Source organism: Tamandua tetradactyla, chromosome 16 (assembly GCF_023851605.1).
Source record: "Tamandua tetradactyla isolate mTamTet1 chromosome 16, mTamTet1.pri, whole genome shotgun sequence".
In the NCBI taxonomy this organism is placed as follows: Eukaryota; Metazoa; Chordata; class Mammalia; order Pilosa; family Myrmecophagidae; genus Tamandua; species Tamandua tetradactyla.
Genome location: NC_135342.1, coordinates 23,851,848 through 23,869,990, shown reverse-complemented (window position 1 = coordinate 23,869,990; position 18,143 = coordinate 23,851,848). Strand labels below are relative to the sequence as shown.

The window sequence follows — 18,143 nt, the reverse complement described above, 5'->3', positions numbered from 1 at the left end:
AGGGTGAATTCCTTCTGCTCTCTGGAAGCCTCAGATCTTACTGTTAAGACCGCCAACTGATCGGATGAGGCCCACCCACATTAGGGTGGATAATCTCCTTGACCTAAAGTCAACGGATTGTAGATGCTAATCCCATTTATGAAATACCTCCACGTTAACAACTAGGCAAACCAGACTGCATGACCTAGCCAAGCTGACATGTAAAATTATCCAGTCAAAGGAGACATAAGGCAAAGTCACCTCTCCAGTTTTGCGGCCATTTGCCCGGCCTTTACTAGATCCAGGCCTGGTTCCCTAGTTCCTTCTGCACAGCAGGCTGCTGGTGACACAAGTATTGCCCTCTATGGCCACAACTCAGCTTGCTCATTTGGGGGAAGCCTAGACCTACTGAAGACCTAAGAGTAACAGAGCCCACAGTGCCTCGTGAGGCTGGCTAGCTTTATCAAGAAAAAGGAGAAGCTCGTTCCAGACCCTTCTCCAGCACCACCTGGCAAGGACTGAGACTAAGGAAGAAGGGACAGTTTCTGGGTTGCAGGATGCTCACCAACCTGGTGTGCACAGCTGGCAAGAGTCACCTGGCTACAAACTCACCTAAGCCGGTTTGGTCTTTCACACTTCTTAGAGATATCAGCAACCTCCAGTAAATGAAAGCAATCTGTTACCATCCCCGCAACCTCCATGCCACATAGGGTCAAAACAAGGGTCAGCCCAAATTCCCCCACACATATAAACAGTTATTAGCAGATGGACGGTCCATCAACCAGTCAACCAGTTCTGTAAGATCAATGAAGACAGGTCCTGTCATTGTAGGCTTTTAGAGATTTTAGGCATTGCATGAACTGGAAACAAATGCAATAATTTTTAACAGTTGGGTTCAACTAATCTTGTCAGGAACAGGTGGCAGGATCCTCCACACCAGGCAGGCAGAGGGATTGCAAAACTTTAGGGCTAAGGTGCCACACCAAAGACCAGATATTTCGAGGCTCAAGGGACGCAGACATCCTGCTTAGGCAGGAAAACCTGCATAGGATTTTTACCCAGTCCCCATCCTGCCCCTCACTTATTTCACCAAAGAAATCAGCCGTTACACTAATTCAAAGGTCTTTGTGCTCCTTGGAAGTAAAGATAAGTGAAAGACTGCAACAGCCACTTCTGGAGCGTGGCCTTCTAATTAGAGTTTTTCAAATGATAACCGACTTGGAATGTGCAGATAAAAACAAAAACACCCACAAATCTATCACTGTGTAAAGTAAATTACACACAATACAACCCTCAGTTGCAGAAGCTCTCTCTGCAGAGACTACATAAAGCCTGCATTTTACCATTAGGAAGAAAAAAATAAAAGGGAGGAGGTGATGAAGGGCTTTTTCTCCTAAGTAGAATGAATCGCGTGTGAAAAGATTCAGATGTAACACAATATAACAGATTCAAGGAACTATAAGAAAGTCAATGACAGGAATGCAATTTTTAAAATTGAAATCTAGTTTACATGCCATAAAATTCACCATTTTAAAGTATACAATTCAGTGGTTTTTAGTACATGCACATGGTTGTGCAACCATCACCACTATGTAATTCCAGAACATTTTCATCACCCCAAAAAGAAACCCCTTACCCATTAGCAACCACTCTCCACCCCTACCCCCCACCCCCCCTCCCCTGATAACCACCACTCTTTGCGTCTCTGTGGATCTGCCTATTCGGGACATTTCCTATAAATGGAATCACACAATGTGTGGCCTTTTATGTCTTAACTTCTTTCACTTAGCTTAATGTCTGCCAGGTTCATCCATGTCGTAGCATGTATCAGAACTTCTTTCTTTTTATGGCTGAGTAAAATTCCATTGCATGGGCATCCACATTTCGATTACCCACTCACCTGCTGGTGGGCATTTGGGCCATTTCCATTTCCACTTTTGCCTCTTCTGATTCATGCCGATAGGAACATTCATGAACCTAAGGTTTCACTTCTCCTGGGTTTATGCCTAGAAGTGGAATTGTTGGGTCATCTGGCAACTGTTTGACTTTTTGAGGAACAGGAATGTGTAGTTTTGAGGACACTCCTGAGGACTAGTGAGGAAGAGGTGATAAAGCAGGACATGAATTGGGACCAGAACCAGACCCCAGGGGGCCTGAGAAGACATGTGTGGGAGCTTAGGGGCACTCTCTACCCAGTCCACCCAGTGGACTCCGGGGACTTGACTCGGCAGGAACTCCCCTCTCTGTCCTTCACCTTCCAGATAAGACTAGACACTGAACACAGTGTTTCCAAGGTCGAGGACTTATTTTCAAGGTTGCCTGGGCTAAGACTGGGCCCAGAGGGCATCATTAGAGATAAGTTGAATGGGGAGCAAACACACCTGGGAGAAGTACATGCAAATGACCTGCTGATTTAGACTTCTTCCCTTGGGTCAGTTGCCCAGGGCTTTGGAAAACAGTCCAAACCTGAACATAGTAAGTCCCTTAAGTCCTACCTTCTACAAACATGAGTATCTATAATGCCAAGTACTACTTTAGACCCTAGGGCCCTAATAGAACGTCTGTTCCAGGCCAGCACTCTCCAGTATGGTGGCCACTGGCCCATGCAGCCACTGAACACTTGAAAAGTGTCTGGTTTGAACAGAGATGAGCTCAAGTATAAAATACATGCCAGATTTCAAAGACTTAGTATTAAAAGAGCCAGAATATAAAATATCTCAATGATTTTTCTGTATCAATTGCAGGTTGAAATTAGACTCTTTTAGACACACACTGGGTTAAATAAACTAACTGTGATATTAAAAAATATTTCCATTTGTTTCTTTTTACTTTTTGGTACAATCATTAGAATAAACATTGCTTTAGAGTTTTATGCAGCATGTAGTTATGGAATTTATAAACAAACAAAATGTGGAGACTTCTGAGTACTGGGTTGAAGATGAAATTTTCTCAAACCACACTCCATTATCCAAAGATCCCTATTTGGCTTGAATTGCAGAACTGCATACTGCTTGTTGCCAAGGATGTGTTTTTATTGATACTTATATTTATAAATTTTTTATTAGAGAGGATGTAGGTTTATAGAAAAAGCATGCATAAAATGCAGAGTTCCCACATACCCACTGTAATATTAACAGTTTGCATGAGTGTAGTACCTTTGTTAAAATTGATGAAAGAAAATTATTAGAATTGTACTATTAACTGTAGTCCATAATTTAGGTTCAACCTGGAGACCCTCTCACATCAAGCTCCTGCCAGGGGGCATGGTCAGAGGGACCCATGACTTGGTTTTTAGTTTTGTTTTGTTTGGCATGGGCAGACTCCAGGAATCGAACCTGGGTCTCCGGCATAGCAGGTGAGAACTCTGCCACTGAGCCACCGTGGCCCACCCAGGGACCCACAACTTGGATCACTATTCATAAGGTCTGGGGAATATGGAGCAAATGTTTCTAGCTGCTGATACCTGTTTTCAAATGAGCTCTAAGGACAAGAATAAATGGAAAAATGGAGGGAAAGGACTGGAAAGATCAGCACACAGCTGGAGACTGGTGAGAGCCACAAGGAGGGCTCTGACGCCTGATGGAGAGTTTCTCATTTGCCCCCTGTGGTAGGCAGTATAATCATCCCCCCAAAGATGTCCACAGCCTAATCCCCAGAACCTGTGAATGTGTTGCCTGACATGACAAAAGGGACTTGAAAGTTGTGATTAAACTAAGGATCTAGAAATGAGGAGATTATCCTGGTTTATCCCTGTTGGCCCAATGTAATCACAGGGGCCTTAAAAGAGGGAGGCAGATGATTCAGAGTTTGAGCAGATGTCGGAGTGATATGATTGCGACTTTGAAGATGAAAGGGGACTATAAGCCAGAAAATGCAGGATATTCTCTAGGAACTGGAAGAGATTCTCCCCTAGAGCCTCCAGAAGGAACTCAGCCCTTCAGACACCCTGATTTTAGCCCATGTCTAACGTCTGACCTCCAGAACTGTAAAATAATATATTTGTGCTGCTATAAGTTTGTGGTCATTTGAAATTTAGCAACAATAGGTAACTAAGGCATCCTCTTACCTACTGGGTATTTGTTTGAGTTACATTCCTTATCAGCTGATAATGCCACTTCCTTCTCTGGTACATCTCTGGTATGGTAGGAAAAGCCCTATAATGGGGCCCTGAATCTGTCCTATGGGTTTTGGGACAAAGTCCCTTTTGTTTTCTACTAAAGCTGGGGACAAGGGGATTGGATCGACTGGGTGGGGTTACAGTGGAGGGGGTGGCATATTTGCTGCATGGGGCATCAGCACAAATGTCATTGCCAAAATTAGGACAAAATAAGTGATAAAGGACTGGACAGTTGTTCAGCATGTTGAGTCATTTACCTAAATTATCTTATTATTTCCAAAGAACACCCCCCTGAGTTATATAATTACGATTATCCCCTTTTAAATCTACAGAAATCAAAATCAAAGAGCTTGGATAATTTACCCAAAGTCATGAAAATCGTAAAAGATGAGCCACGGATCAAACCTAGGTTTACAGACTGCCGAGGCCATGCCTGACTGCTGGGAGAGATCATTAAAAGGATTTTCATTCATTCATTTCACAAATATTTAGGTCATTGTGCTTGACTGATATTCAGGATAGAGTGATGGACAACTCAGTCAAAATTCTTGCAGCATGGAAGTTATAATCTATTAGAAGGACACCCATAATTGACAAGCAAACCAAGTATGATAAGAATGATGGTGAAAATTAATAGGGTGATGTGAACACGGGCAAATAGGACTGGGAGGCTGCTTTTCACAGCAACACGTGGTTCTGACAAATGTGAGAACCCACTGCCCTCCAAGGGATGTCACAACCCAATCCTCTGGGTTTGGGATCCTTGTTTTCCTTGGTAATGTCCTATTCTAGTTTGAAAGCTGCCAGAATGTGATATACCAGAAACAGAACGGCTTTTTAAAAAGCAGAGTTTATTAAGTTGCAAGTTTACAGTTCTAAGGCTGTGAAAATGTCCAAATTAAGGTATCCAGGAAAAAATACCTTGCTTCAAGAAGGCCTATGATGTTCGGGGTTTCTCTCTCAGCTGGAAAGGCACATGGCAACGTCTGCTAGCTTTCACTCCTCATTTCCTAAAACTTCCCTGGGAGCATTTTCCTTGTGCTCCAAAGGTCTCTGGCTGTGTGGGCTCTGTTAGTTCTGGTTGTTCTGTTGGTTCTAAAGCTTTTTCCAAAATAGTTCCCTCTTAAAGGGCTCAGTAATCAACCCCAACTTGAATGGGTGGAGACATATTTCCATGGAAATCATCTAATCAAAGTTACCACCCACAATTGGGTGGGTTATATCTCCATGGAAATAATCAGAAAGGCCCCACCCTGCTATTGAATGAAGATTAAAGGACATGGCTTTTCTGGGGTACATAATAGCTTCAAACCAGCACATGCCCCCAATAAAAGATCCTCTAATTATCTCGGGTTCCCTCATTTCCAAAATAATGCTCGGTGTTGTCTTGCTTTGTGCAACTCCTGCCTCCTTCCTTCCTTCCAGAATTCTTCCACCCGGGTAGCTATGAACTTTTCATTGAATGTTCCCTCAAACTATTAACTAAAACTAGCTCCTTCCCAAAAGATAATCCCCACAGTCCTAAATGAAGGCTCTTCTTTCACCTGCTTGCAAAACACGACCTCAAGGAATGGAGGAGGGGAGGGGTAGTCAGGATATGCTATGGAGACAAATGAGCCCAAATCTTGATGGCTTGCATAAAGGTGTTATACTCACTCGGCTATGTGTCCATCATGGGTCAAAAGGGCTCTCAACTCCATGTATTCATTCAGGGACCCAAAGTCATAGGGCAGCCTCTGAAACAGTGCCAATATCCGGGCAGTGGGAAAAGAGCCATGGGCAGCCTTGAACTGGTTCTTCAAGCGTCATCTCAGAAGTGACGCACATCACCTGAGCTCAGATTTCATGGACAAAAGCGAGTCACATGGCTAATTTTGATAACAATTAGGTATATTTCAGGAGGGAGAGCAAATACTGTGATCTGCCATTCCCTGGCATCCCAATGCTGTTTATTATTATTCTTTCTCCATACTTCTACTTAAGAAAAAAAAATCCTGCCTCTTTGAAGTTTATGCTATTGAGCTATATTGGGAGAAGCATTTCCTCAACATACTTCTAAAGTCACATCTAGACCTCTTCTCTTCTTGGTCTTCATAGTCTCTCTAGAAACCCCAGAGTCATACTTAGCTTCCTGCTTTCGCTCACCTCCATATCAAATCATTTAGAATGATTTGGAGGTTCTAAATTAGTCTCTTCCCTCAGTCCTCACAAAAGCCACCTTCTTCCAAGCCACCATCAACTGATACCTGATCTACAACAGCAGGAACCTTCAAAGTGCTCTGTGGTGGTTAGTCAATTGTCAATTTGGCCAGGTGAAGATGCCTAGTTATATTGCTGTGGACATGAGCCAATGGCATTTGAATCTCATCTGTTCCTGATTACATCTGCAGTCAGCTAGGAGGCGTGCCTGCTGCAATGAATGATGTTTGACTTAATTGGCTCGTGCTTAAATGAGAGAGCTCAAGGTAGCACAGCCCAAGCAGCTCAGCATACCTCATCTCAGCACTCGCAGCTCAGCCCAGGCCTTTGGAGATGCAGAAATAGCTTACTACCCCAGGGAAAAACTGCTGGAACCCAGAAGCCTGGAGAAAAGGCCAGCAGAGATCACCCTGTGCCTTCCCACGTAAGAAAAAACCTCAGTTGAAAGTTAGCTGCCTTTCCTCTGAAGAACTAACAAAATAAATCCCCTTTTATTAAAAGCCAATCCGTCTCTGATGTGTTGCTTTTCAGCAGCTAGCAAACTAGAGCACGATCTCTCTGCCTCCAGTCTGGCTCCTACAATTTATTCACTCTCTACTCTACAGCCAGAGTGGATCAAGTCCCTCCATTGCTTCAAAGCTTCAATAGTTCCCCACTGTCCTTGGTGGGGTGGGGTGGGGGATGTTGGAGTCTAAAATCCTTAACCTTTCCTAGAAGCTCTTCACAGTGGACCTCTGCTTGCTGGCCAGCCTCAGACTTTGCTATACTCACTGTCACTCTACAGCCCACTGGACTTATTTCAGCACCGTGAATTCACACGTTAATGACTCTGGGACTTTTACAACTTAGTTCTCTTTGCCTGGAACACTCTTCATCCTTCAGGTCTCAACTTCCTCTCAGATGCTGTGGTAGTTAGATTCAGTTGTCAGCTTGGCCGAGTGAAGGCATCTAGCTCTGTTGCTTTGGATTTGAGCCAATGGTACATGAACCTCATCTGTTGCTAATTGCATCTGCAGTTGGCTAGGAGGCGTGCCTGCTGCAATGAATGACGTTTGACTTAATTGGCTGGTGCTTAAATGAGAGAGCACAACGTAGCACAGCCTAAGCAGCTCGGCATTCCTCATCTCAGCACTCGCAGCTCAGCCCAGGCCTTTGGAGATGCAGAAAGAAGTCACCCCGGGGAAAGCTGCTGGAACCCAGGGGCCTGGAGAGAAGGCCAGCAGAGACCATCCTGTGCCTTCCCACGTAAGAAAAAACCTCAGTGGAAAGTTAGCTGCCTTTCCTCTGAAGAACTAACAAAATAAATCCCCTTTTATTAAAAGTCAATCCGTCTCTGGTGTGTTGCATTCCGGCAGCTAGCAAACTAGAACAGATGCCTTCAGACCTTTCTGTTCATGTGCTCCCACGGCACCCTCTACTTCCTCCTCTGAAACACCCAACAGACCTAATAAGTACTTATTCAGTGCTTCCCCTGTCCACCCAGACTACATGCTGCTTGAAGGCAAGGACTGCCTCCTTTATTGCTACATATCCAATACAGCGATTATGCTCAGTACATATTTTTTCAATGAGAGAATGAATTTGCCGTACATAAAGGGTAGGAAAGGAAATGGATGATAGTTAATAGACACAATTATCTATTACCATTTTCTCTTCCTGCCTTAATAAAAAAGGGCAAGGGAGCGCTGGGAGATGAGTTACCTATGCCACCTCTAAATCACCTGTCAGTTCTAAACTTATCTAACATCACTCCCTTCCCATATTTCCTTCTATAATTCTAGAGCTCATAAAATGCCTTCCTTCCCATGCCTTTTTATTTATTTTTATTTAAATAAAAATCGAACCCAGGTCTCCAGCATAGCAGGTGAGAACTCTGCCTGCTGAGCCACTGTGACCCACCCCCTCACCATGCCTCTTTAAATAAATCCTGTTTCATGTCCTTCTTCCTTCTCCCTGACTCCTGGGGCTCCTACCTCTCCCCCAATCCTCCTTCTCAGCCCATCCCCAAGTTCTCAGCATGAAACCACCCTTAGACTCCCACAGATCCTCTAAGCCAGTCTTCTGGAAAAATCTGGAGCACCACCCAGATGTTTCCTGTCCTCAGACTCATTCCTGGGCATACGAACTTGAAACCCTCATAAATAACACCCTGAAAAAGGAAACATAAGGACGTGTAAGTGAGACACATGCTAGGCCTGGGCTTGTTAATTCTGTCTGCCAAACCAAGCTGTACCACCCGGTGTGATGTGAACAGTTTTAGAGAGGCACCCCCCACCCCCACGTCAAATCAGAGTACCTCCCTTTAGGCTAAGATGGTGTCTGAAATTATAGCATTGCAGAACTAACTGGCCTTGGCTTCAGGATATCACCAGTCCTTCAGCTTTCCTTGAATAAAAGAAATAACGATTGGATAAATAAGTGAATGAGTTTGTTGTCCATGCAAGTCAGAGACAGGATGATATTAAAAATAAATGAATAGATACAGGGTGCACATGGGGGTTCAGTGGTAGAATGCTCGCCTTCCATGCGGAAGACCTGGGTTCAATTCCCGGCCCATGCACCCACCAAAAAAAAGAATAGATACAATTAATTGTATGTAAACTAGCTCCTTAATTCAGTGAAGGAGGGGAAGGGGAGCCTGATAGCCTGGGCATCTGGTTCTTCCTCTCAGTTGTGTCCCTATTGAAAGAGAAACTGTATGAGTTCTGGAAGAGAAATCAAAAAGAAAGGTTCTAAATTGCAGGAATTAGTTACTCAAAACTGCCTCAAAATATATATTAATTAATCAATTAAAAACTTAAAAAAGAAATTAAAAAGTAATAAACAGCCTCAAATCCTTTGTGGACCTAGGAAGCAAGTCTGGTGGACAGAATGATAAAAAGTAGTATAATGCTCAGTATAAATCAGAATTTCACTTTCCAACTTTGAGTACTGCGGTGCACATTTCTACCCAAATTTGAATGGGTAGAAAATTCGATGCACAAAACTTGTTCAAGGAGCAGGAACAGCTAAGTATCTACCAAGATTGGAGAATCCGAAAGGGACAATTCATCAGCCTCAGTTTTGCTTAGTATTAGCCCTAAGGTGGGGTCCATCTATTTTCTCCAGAGGCATATATTGTTGTGGAACAGCTATGCTAGGTCCATACTGTTGGCATGGAAAATTTAGAGAATATCTTTATACATTTCATGGCAGGATTGGTTGTGAAGTTAAAAGGTTAAGTTCTATGTCATATGATTTTTTTCTTTAAAGTTTTTATTTTGAGATAATTTCAGACTTACAGGATAGTTGCAAAACAAACACAAATCCAATACCAAGAACTTCAGGATACCCCAATCCCCTCCATTTACCCAGACCCACCAATTCTAACATTTTGCCACGTTTGCCATTTCATTCTATCTAAACACCTACCAATTCATCTATCTACCCATCAGTCAATTAATCAATCTATTTTCAGAACATTTGAGGGTAGGTTGTTAGCATCATGCTCCTTCAACACAGAATACTTCCCCGTACTTTCCCTAAAAACAAGGATATTCATTATACAACCACCTTAAGTGCAGTTGTGTCACATGATTTTTATATGCTTGGGCAGAGATAAGAGTTACATGGTCCCCTAGACACACAGCACAAATAAATTATTTTGGACCCTTTGTGCTGTGTAAGTAATGAAGTGGCCATTTGCTGAAGAAAAAGGAAAAAGAGTAAATGAAGGATGGTACAAGCCACAAGTCCTGGCCATGATGTATGTTTCCCCTGACCAGATACCAGTGTATTCATTTCCCACGGCTGCTGTAACAAAGTCCACTAGATTAGAGCCCGCCCTGATTCCGTTTGGCCACACCCTACCTAATAATAACATCTTCAAAGTTCCTATTCGCCGACGGGTTCACACCACAGGAATGCAGATTAAGATCTGAACATCTGATTCGGTCCTGGACAGATGCCAAGTAGTCGGAAGGGCGGATGGGTCGGGTTGGTTATCAAAGCTAGTGTTTCTCAGCCCACCCACCCTTTTATACTCTGCTTTGTGGGGCTGAGGCTGAGACTCCATAAGCCGTGTTTTTCTCTCTCAGGTTCTACCTAGAAGGGGAACTGGAAGAAAAGACCAAACGGCTGAAAGAAGAAAGTATTTACTTCTTCCGGTTTTGTTTCTCATTCTCGTTACCGTCAGCCTGGTAAACGGTTTTCCACCCTGGCAGTGGCAGTTGGTTCCTACTTTTCCCATACTCCAGCCTCATTTTGCTCTCTTGATCACAGCAGCAACAACTGCCCAACACCTCCTTGTCAGAGGTCTTGTACCAGCTCCACAGGGGTATTTCACCAACCTTCCAGATTCTAGTGACCCCAACTTTTTCCCTTTGCTCCCCTAATACTAGGAGTGAAGGCTTATTTCTGCATTGATTATTTCTGGCTAATGCAGTATTCCTCTTTCTTCTTCTTAGTCTCCCAATGCTTAACCAATTCCTTATATTAAACTCTGTGTTAAAATAACTGGTTCAATTTTTGCTCTAGTAGTTGAACCCTGATTGATACACTTTGCCTCCTGTAGCCACAGGGCTAGTTTCTGGCTAGTGGGATGTGAGAAAAAGTAACGTGGGCAAGTTCTGGGTCATTCCTTATAATAAGGCTGGTTGCTCCACGCTTCTGCTTTCCCTCTTGCCACACAGACTGGAACATGGATTTGGTGATGGTGAGACAGCTTCAAACATGTAGGTCAGGAAAATGCTCAAGGCAGATCAATAAGAAAGGCAGGACCTGGGTACCTGATAACCTCTTGGAACAGGGCCAACTATTTACTCCAGACGTTCTGTGAAATAAATGAAATGCCATCTGAGACACATGTTCTGTGCTCTTTTTTTTTTTCACCTTAGTCCAAACCCTAATATAGATAGATTTTTTTTTATGCAGAAGTCTTAAAACTGACATAATATAATACAAACAACTCTTGAGTTAAAAAGAAAACATAAAAGAAATAAACCCTGTAAGAGAATGGCTGTAAAGGCACTATTTTATTACCTAAAGCGGTGTTTCACAGATAATTTACTGCTTTCATTTGTATCAAAACGGAAAGGTTGAAAATAAATACGTTTTAACTGAAGAACTCAGTTAAGTTAGATTTTCTTAAGAAACAAGAAGGAAAAAAATGTAAAAGAAGAAATCAATAAAGTAGAACAAAATAGAGAATTACATGACCAAAAGTTTGCTATTTGCAATTCTAAGAAGATGGAAATGCTTCAAGCACAGATGAGCAAGAAAAAAGTAAAAATGAAGGATGCAAATTAAAACAAAATACAAAATGAAAATGGGGAAATAACTATAAGCATTAGATATTTTTAAAATAATAAAATTTTGAACCATATAAGCCAATAAATTTGAACACTTTGATGAAATGGACAAATCTCTGCAAGAATGCAAAATATTACCACCAAAACAAGAAACAGTAAACTTAGAACACTTGCCTTAATATAAATTACTGGAGAAAAAAAAGAAAAGAATCTGCAACCAATTATGCTGACAGTCCCCCTCTTCCTACGAGTCTGGTGTGCAGTGGCTGAAGACAGCAGCCTCCTTAGTAGTGGACAGCCTGTTGCTTCTACATAGTGCCCTAACGGACCTGGGGACAGCCCTTTCCTGTTGATGGCCCTGTCTGACCTCATGCATCCCCAAACTAGGCTCCAGATAAGTATGCAAGGCGTCTTTGGAAAGGCCCAGGATACAGTGTCAGAGTCCATATCAGCCAAGTCATGATGGCCATTTGCCCCAGGCTTCAAAACAAGGAGTATGTGATGGGGGGGCAGGGCCAAGTTCAAGTACCCTGGCCTCCAGAAAATCCATCTCTCCAAGAAGTGGGGCTTTACCAAGTTTAATGCTGACGCAAAGACATGGTGGTCAAAAAGCGCCCATCCCAGATGGTTGTATAGCCAAGAAATCAGGATTTAAGGGATGATTTTTTTAAATTTATTTATCAGTTAAAACATTAAGAAACCAAATAAAACATCAACATATATAATCAGTAATTCACAATATCATCACTTAGTTGCATATTCATCATTTCTTAGAACATTTGCATTAATTCAGAAAATGAAATAAAATGAACACAGAAAAGAAAGAAAAAAAAAAAGATTATACCTACCATACCCCTTACCCCTCGCTTTCATTGATCACTAGTATTTCAAACTAAATTTATTTTAGCATTTGTTCCCCTATTATTTATTTTTATTCCATATGTTCTACTCCTTTGTTGACAAGGTAGGTAAAAGCAGCATCAGACACAAGCTTTTCACACTCACACAGTAACATTGTGACAGCTGTATCATTATTCAATCATCCTCAAGAAACATGGCTACTAGAACACAGCTCTACATTTTCAGGCAGTTCCCTCCAGCCTCTCCATTACATCTTGAATAACAAGATGATATCTACTTGATGCATAAGAATAACCTCCAGGTTCCAGGTCAAGATGGCAGCTTAACAACGTGCGCATTTTAGTTCATCCTCCAGAACAACAACTAAATAACCAGAAACAGTACAGAACAGCTCCCGGAGCCACGATAGTGACCAGACACACAGCATACCCCAGCCTGGATCAGCTGGACCGGCTGCAAGCACCCCCCAGAACCGTGAGTTCCCAAAAGTGCAGCGGCCAGCGCCCCTCCCCCATAGGCCGCTTCCCAGAGGGGAAAGGAAAGGACTTTACCAGCAGCAGGGACTGGGCACAATCAAATGCCAATTGTGGAACTAATTAACAAATTCTGACTACTAAAAATAGGCCCCCAGCTTAGGTGAACCTGATCAAAGCGGAGGTTGCTCATTTTTGCCCCAGCACCAAGAGGGCAGGACTGACAGAAAAAGGGGGGAAAAAAAAGAAGGAAGCAGAGGTTTTGTGGCTGTGTATCTACAAAGGCTTGACTGCCTCTGGATACAGCGGCAGGCCTTTACAGGCTGCAACTGCCCAGGCATAGACAGAAGTGAGCTCTTTTGGGGACTTATCTGGAGCCTGTGCCTTCCCCAGGGGAGGGGTGGAGCCCCACCCAGGTGGAATCCCTCCATCAAGGAATTCAGACACCAGGGCTTGGTAATTTGAAGCCATTAAAACCAGCCTACAACCTCTCCTCTGTCTCCACCATGCCCCCAGCAGGGAGAGTCTGCCAAAGTTAAAGATACCGCATCATCTTATGCTGGTGGGACCTACAGTCAGACAAGCGCCACATACTGGGCAGGATAAGAAAAACAGAGTCCAGAGACTTCACAGGTAAGTCTTTCAACCTGCTGGGTCTCACCCTCAGGGAAAACCAATGCAGGTGACTCTTTCCTCCTGATAGGAGGCCAATTTGGTCTGGGAAAATCTGGCTGGGGTCTATAATATCTAAGTAGACCCTTCTAAGTGTGTGTGGGGGGAAAAGGCACCACACAAGCAGGGCAAGATACAAGAAAACAAGAACTGAAAAATTCTCCTCTGTTAAACAAAACTTAAGGTCCAGATAAAGCTGAACGGAATGTCAAAGAACAGATAGACAACAAATTCATCCAGCAAGAAAACCCTAGATAAAAGAAGTGAAAGCGATCTCCAGAATAAACTAATTAAGGTAATTAAATGCCCAGATGCCAGCAAAAAATAACAAATCACACCAGGAAAAATTGAAGATATGGCCCAGTCAAAGGAACAAACCAACAATTCAAATGACATACTGGAGCTGAAACAACTAATTCAGAATGTACAAACAGACATGGAAAACCTCATCAAAAACCAAATCAATGAATTGAGGGAGGATATAAAGAAGGCAAGGAAAGAACAAAAAGAAGAAACTGAAAGTCTGAAAAAACAAATCACAGAACTTATGGGAATGAAAGAGACAGTAGAAGAGATGAAAAAAACAATGGAAACCTACAATGGTAGATTTCGAGAGACAGAACATAGGATTTCAAAACTGGAGGACAGAACATCTGAAATCCGACAAGAAACAGAAACTATAGGGGAAAAAATGGAAAAATATGAGCAGGGACTCAGGGAATTGAAAGACAATATGAAGCACATGAATATACGTGTTGTGGGTGTCCCAGAAGGAGAAGAGAAGGGAAAAGGAGGAGAAAAACTAATGGAGGAAATTATCACTGAAAATTTCCCAACTCTTATGAAAGACTTAAAATACAGATCCAAGAAGTGCAGCATACCCCAAAGAGAATAGATCCAAATAGACATACTCCAAGACATTTAATAATCAGATGTCAGAGGTCAAAGAGAAAGAGAGGATCTTGAAAGCAGCAAGAGAAAAGCAATCCATCACATACAAGGGAAGCCCAATAAGACTATGTGCAGATCTCTCAGCAGAAACCATGGAGGCGAGAAGACAGTGGGATGATATATTTAATTATTAAAAGAGAAAAACTGCCAACCAAGAATTCTATATCCAGCAAAATTGTCCTTCAAAAATGAGGGAGAAATTAAAACATTTTCAGACAAAAAATCACTGAGAGAATTTGTGACCAAGAGCCCAGCTCTGCAAGAAATACTAAAGGGAACACTAGAGACAGATACGAAGACACAAGAGAGAGGTGTGGAGAAGAGTGTAGAAAGGAAGACTAAGAGTAAAGGTAAAAAGGAGGAAAATTAGATATGACATATAAAATCCAAAAGGCAAAATAGTAGAAGAAAGTACTACCCATGTAGTAATAACACTGAATGTTAATGGATTAAACTTTCCAATCAAAAGACATAGTCTGGCAGAATGGATTAAAAAACAGGACCCATTTATATGCTGTCTCCTCTCAAAGGTCACGAGACCAAGGACACAAATGGACATTTACACACCAATGTTTATAGCAGCATAATTAACAATTACCAAGAGATGGAAACAGCTAAAATGTCCATCAACAGACAGTTGACTAAACAAACTGTGACATTTACATAAGATGGAATATTATGCAGCTGTAAAACAGAATAAAGTTATGAAGTATGTAACAACATGAATGGACCTTAAGGACATTATGCTGAGTGTGATTAGCCAGAAACAAAAGGACAAATACTGTATGGTCTCACTGATATGAACTGACATTAGTGAATAAACTTGGAATATTTCCTTGGTAACAGAGACCATCAAGAGATAGAAATAGGGTGAGATATTGGGTAATTGGAGCTGAAGGGATACAGATTGTGCAACAGGACTGAACATAAAAACTCAGAAATGGACAGCACAATATTACCTAACTGTAATACAATTGTGTTAAAACACTGAATGAAGCTGCATATGAGAATGATAGAGGGAGGAGGGCTGGGGCATAAATGAAATCACAAAGAAAGATAGACGATAAAGATTGAAATGGTGTGATCTAGGAATGCCTAGAGTGTATAATGATAGTGATTAAATGTACAAATTTAAAAAATGTTTTTGCATGAGGAAGAACAAAAGAATGTCATTACTGCAGTGTGCCGAAAATAGATGGTACTTAATATTTTAAAATTTCAACTAATGTGTGAGACTAAAGCAAAAAATGTTTATTTGGTACAAATCTATACTTTGACTAGTGCATCTCCTAATATAACTTATGTGGATAGTTGATTGAACACCTTAAGTACATGGAACTTTGTATAGGACATGAGATTTTGTTGGTTTGTCCAGGTGATGCCCTGATGAATCCCAGAGTGATTTGATCAGTGAGTGGAAAAGTATTTGCAAAGTCCCCTCCGGGAAATGGTGAGAATGGGGGAAAACTCAACTTCCCCAAGTTGAATTCTTGATATTCTCACAAGCAGTGTGGACAACCAAAGCTATAGGCTGAGCCCCTAGTCTTGGGGTTTGTTCATATGAAAATTAACCCCACAGGGGATAGGTCAAGCCTACTTAAAATTAAGCCTAAGAGTCACCCCCAAGAGAACCTCTTTTGTTGCTCAGATGTGGCCTCTCTCTCCAGCCAACACAGCAAGCAGACTCACCACCCTCCCCCTGTCTACATGGGACATGACTACCAGGGGTGTGGATCTTCCTGGCAGCGTGGGACAGAAATCCCAGAATGAGCTGAGATTCAGCATCAAGGGATTGAGAAAAACTCTAGAATGACCTGAGACCCAGCATCAAGGGATTGAGAAAACCTTCTCAACCAAAAGGGGGAAGAGTGAAATGAGACAAAGTGTCAATGGCTGAGAGATTCCAAACAGAGTTGAGGGGTTATCCCCGAGGTTATTCTTATGTATTAAGTAGATATCACCTTGTTATCCAAGATGTAATGGAGAGGCTGGAGGGAACTGCCTGAAAATGTAGAGCTGTGTTCCAGTAGCCATGTTTCTTGATGATGATTGTATAATGATAAAGCTTTCACAATGTGACTGTGTGATTGTGAAAACCTTGTGTCTGATGCTCCTTTTATTTACCTTCACAACAGATGAGTAGAATATATGGAATAAAAATAAATAATAGGGGGAACAAATGTTAAAATAGATTTAGTTTGAAATGCTAGTGATCAATGAAAGGAATCAGTAAGGGGTATGGCCTGTAAATTTTTTTTTTCTGTTTGTTATATTTCTCTGTTGTCTTTTTATTTCTTCTGAATTGATGCTAATGTTCTAGGAAATGATCACGATGATGAATATGCAACTATGTGATGATATTGTGAATTGCTGAGTGTATGTGTTGGGAATGTTTGTTTCTTGTAATTTTTTTTAATTAATAAATAATTTTAAAAAATTTTTTTAAATTCTTCCTACACCTAATTTGCTCTGGTGTAGCAACTTTGAACTTTTTGTAAGTGAACATCATTAACGCTAATCTATCTGTCATAGGCTTGCCGTAGTTGTAATCATCATAAAGCCCGCATGTGCCCACGTAAAAATAAATAAATAAATAAATAAATAAATAAATAAATAATAGGGGGAACAAATGTTAAAATAAATTTAGTTTGAAATGCTGGCAATCAATGAGGGGGAGGAGTGGGGGGTATGGTGTGTATGTTTTTTTTTCTGTTTTTGTTTTATTTTTCTGTTGTCTTTTTATTTCTTTTTCTGAATTAATGCAAATGTTCTGGGAAATGACCATGATGATGAATATGCAACTATGTGATGATATTGTGAATTACTGATTATATATGTAGACTGGAGTGATCACATATTAAGAATGTTTGTGTTTCTTTCCTGTAAATTTTTTTTAATTAATTAAAAAAATTTTTTTTAAAAATTAAGCAAATTTTATCAATTATTTCTAAAGGGGACTTTGATATTTGATTCTGATCATTAAAATCCCTTGAACACTTAAAAAAAAAAAAAAAAAGAATAACCTCCAGGATAACCTCCCGACTCTGTTTGGAATCTCTCAGCCATTGACACTTCGTCTCATTTCACTCTTCCCCCTTTTGGTCGAGAAGGTTTTCTCAATTCTTAAGGGATGATTTTGATTCCTAAATCATTATATATTCCTTTTTGATTTCTGGTATATTGGAATAGGCAGAAGGCAATTCCTGAAATCTCTGAATTGTAACCAAGTTGCCTTGATCTCTGATAATGGTTATATAGCCCTTATCTTCTGTCCCTGTGATCGTAAAAACCTTGTGACTAACCTTCATTTGTACCCACTTATCTAGTTTTTCAACTTTAGAGTCTCGTAATCACTAAAGACAGCCCCTAATGTTTATCAAAGAAGGGTTTTGGGTCAGGCCAGAACTAACACACCCTAGCTCCAAAGTAATTTTGATAACCAAGACTGGATCTAACCAAAATGAGCACATCTGACATGCATAGTACTTAGACTTTAACCTACAAGTCACCTACACCTCATTCCACCATTTTCTTACCTACATTCTGGAAGCAGCTAATCAATCTGCCCATGCTCAATAGTTAGAGCCCTTCTGATTACATTAT

General features: G+C 41.3%; 1 non-coding gene across 1 annotated transcript; it reads left to right on the top strand.

Moving 5' to 3' along the window:
* Window positions 1–11,794: 11,794 nt before the first annotated feature.
* Window positions 11,795–11,924, top strand: LOC143660461 (small nucleolar RNA SNORA70). The gene has a single exon (XR_013164059.1). It is a non-coding gene; the product is annotated as a small nucleolar RNA SNORA70 (small nucleolar RNA).
* Window positions 11,925–18,143: the final 6,219 nt, after the last annotated feature.